Source organism: Cannabis sativa, chromosome 5 (assembly GCF_029168945.1).
Source record: "Cannabis sativa cultivar Pink pepper isolate KNU-18-1 chromosome 5, ASM2916894v1, whole genome shotgun sequence".
NCBI classification, from domain to species: Eukaryota; Viridiplantae; Streptophyta; class Magnoliopsida; order Rosales; family Cannabaceae; genus Cannabis; species Cannabis sativa.
This window is the reverse complement of record NC_083605.1, coordinates 47,071,823-47,075,329: the sequence shown is the minus strand read 5'-3', so window position 1 is coordinate 47,075,329 and position 3,507 is coordinate 47,071,823. Positions and strand designations below refer to the sequence as shown.

The 3,507-nt window shown below is 33.0% G+C and overlaps 1 long non-coding RNA gene across 1 annotated transcript; it reads left to right on the top strand.

Annotated features, from left to right (window-relative positions):
* Positions 1–1,375: 1,375 nt before the first annotated feature.
* Positions 1,376–2,015, top strand: LOC133037650 (uncharacterized). Its single transcript, XR_009687712.1, has 2 exons — positions 1,376–1,603; positions 1,706–2,015. It is a non-coding gene; the product is annotated as an uncharacterized LOC133037650 (long non-coding RNA).
* The last annotated feature ends 1,492 nt before the right edge of the window (positions 2,016–3,507 follow it).

The window sequence follows — 3,507 nt, the reverse complement described above, 5'->3', positions numbered from 1 at the left end:
AGCAACATGATACCATCCAAAAAACAAGCAAAACGTTTTAAGTCCAAATTTCTTGCAAGCAAATCAATTACCATGGCTCTGATACCAGTTGTTGGAAGTTATTTTACCAGGATCTTAGATCTACTCACAAGTATGTTGATTTAACAACCTAAATATGAACTTCTAAAACGATAGGCAATTAAACACATAAGAGTATCATAAATCTTACAGTGATTGCAGCGGAATATATGTCTCCTCCCACTCAGATCTCTAACCCTTGATTCCTTTCTGTAGCAGAGTATAATCAAGATCTGAGCCCGATAGTCCTTCTTTGTTGTTTCTGAATTCTACACAGCCTTCCTCACTATGATTGAGGTATTACTTGATGTGTGTGGGCACTACTCTAGCACTTATACATTTCGAAACAGTGAAGGAAGAGAGAGAGAGAGGGTGGCGGCTCAGAGAGAATTTTCTGAGAGAAAATTCTGTCAGAATAATGTTGTGAAAAGGTTGTACAGTTGTGTTCAACTCTGAAGCCTTTGCCTTCTATTTATAGAAGACCACCCAGGGCTATGATTGACATTTGGAATTGAAAAAATCAAAGAGAAAAGGAAGCTAAGTGGTCGGCCTAGGCATTGTGGAAAAAAGGCTTGCCACTTTTCCAACTTTCCTTTTTCCTACACTGATAGTTTCCTGTTTTGTCAAAAACTGCCAATTCCTTTGTTCAACCACATAAATGTCAAATCTAATTATTTAATAATTAAAATTAATTATCAAATAATATATTGTCATTTATTTTATTAATAATGAAACTAATTAAAGTTTCCTAATTAATAAATATGCCCTTCAAAATCTCTATTTACTGTTTTGCCCTTGATAAGTGATAAATTCTCAAATAGACAAGTCTATCTTGAGAATTTTTAATTGATTAATTAAAATCAATTAAATAAGTCTTACAAGTAATATCATCTCAACTAGTGAGGGGACCATGGGTCTATATATCCGAGCTTCCAATAAGCAGATCTAGAATTTACCACTTAAATTCACTAACTTAATAATTCTTTGTTGAATCCACACTACAACAAATTTAAGTTTTAGGGGCGACAAATTTAGAGGTGACATAAAGTCGCTTCTAATAATAGGGATATTAGGGGCGACAATATAGTGTTGCCCCTAAAAAATATATAATTTTTTTTTTAATTCGTATAGAGTTAGGGGCGACTTTTGTCGCCTCTAAAAGTTTTAGGGGCGACTTATTAATTTATAGGAGCGATATTATCGCCCCTAATAAAATCAAAATATACCCAATTTGTTTAGGCGGGATTTTTCCCGCTAATAACATTAAAAGTTTGAATATGACATCGTACAACTATTATAAGTCGCCCCTAAAAGTTTTTTCCATATATAAAAACCTAGAATCCCTACCTAACCCCATTCTTCTCTTCTTCCTTATTTCATCTTCTTTCTTTCTCCAATAATTGCAGCTAGCCGGCCGTTTATTAAAGAAAATGAAGAATCACAATCGGCCACCTCCAGTCCGACCGGCCATCCCATCCCCACCACCGACTGTGTCCCCGTCTCCTGTCTCCCATCATTAATCTCTCTCTTTAGCTTTGGGTTAAAGGTATCATATTTATGGAAATATGTTTGTTGGTGGTTTGTGTTTTTATATATATATATATATATATATAATAATGTTCTATTTTTTTTTATATATACTCTACAGATCAAAGTTGGTGTTTGGAGTTGAGATATTCATAGAAACAAATGGTGGGCGAAGATAGATCGACTTTTAGAGATGATGGCTGGGGTTTGTTTTTTTTTTTTTGTTTAAATATTATTGGGATTTAAATAATGGGTTTAATTTTTATTCTTTTTCTTTTTGAAATAATGATATTTTTTTGAGTGTACTGTTATTTTTTTTTCTCTTTTCGTTTTAGTTATTATTTTTTTTATTGTTTGTGAATTTAATCTTCACATCTTCACAGTGTATATATGTGTCAGTATATTACATATTCAAGGCATTTCTTTTGCTATTATTATTATTATATCTTTATTTAATTTATGATTGTCAATTTACGTAATAAGGACAAATGAAAAAAATAATAATAAAAATTGATAATGATGACTTTGTATTGAACTATACCTCAAGACAATGGACTGAAAAGAAATGAGTGGTAATACCGATGCACATGTTTAATATTAAGATATATAAATATTATTATGATATTATAATATACATATTTTATATTAAATAAGTTAGCTATGGGTGACAATGTCGCTTCTAAAAGTCAAAATCATGATCTGACAAATACTTTTAGGGGCGACTTTTGTCGCCCTTAATAAGGATCGACTTTTTTGTCGCCCCTAATAATACTTTTAGACACGAACTATTAGGGGCGACTTTTTAGGGGCGACTTGTCGCCTCTAATAGCTATTAGAGGCGATTTCTATTACTATTAGAAGCGACAATTGTCGCCCCTAAAACCTGTATTTGTTGTAGTGCCACACATAGAACTTAGAATTGCACTCTCAGTATATAGAATGCTCTATATGTTCCACCATATAGACACATTATTAGTTATCCATTGTTATAATCCTAATGTGATCAATGATCCTCTATATGGATGATTTACACTGTAAAGGGACTAAATTACCGTAACACCCTATAATGTATTTTATCCTTAAAACACTTAACCCTGTATAAATGATATTTCAACTAAGTGAAATGAGTACTCAATCATTTATCTCGTTTGGTTAAGCTCGAAGGAAATCACCCTTTGCTTACTATTCGCCAGATAGAAGCTATAGATTCCATATTTATGTTCGCGCTCCCACTCAATCGCACTACCGTGTTCCCAAAATGTATGTATTGCCCAGACTAAAGATTAGGCTTAACTAACAAATCAAAGAACACGAATAATACTCTTGAAATTAAGCCTAACCATATCAGGATTTCGATGATGTGATCTAGGATCAACTTATGATATTGAATTGAATAGATGTTTACGGTAAGTTTCAAAATCTAATTCAAAGTTCAATATCGGTCCATTCCAATGCATACTCCATGCATCCAACCCGAGCTTTACTTAAACCTATGTTCTAGAAAGAACATAATATTTCTCCAAATGTAAGTAAACTCTGTTGTAGATTGCCATATCAGTGAAACCCAGTGTTCTGATAAATCTAGGAGTACTTTATTCACATAGTCATGTTTATTTATCACTGTGTTAACAACACAATAAACATGATCAAGTATGTGAAAAGGGGTTTGGATGAATTTATAAATCAAATAGACAAGCAATTGATTAAGTGAACCAAAACATACACAAGTGAATGAAAAATTACTTCTGTTACTTTATTGATATTGAATAATCTGGATTACATTGAAACAGAGTTTTATTTAGGGCATAAAACCCAACAGGAACGACGAGTAGTGGGGCAGGAGGCCCAGTCCGAATCAGAGAAACCACGAAGTTGCAGAGATGAAGAGGTAGAATACAAAATACCTTGGCCGGGGCTTCCTTT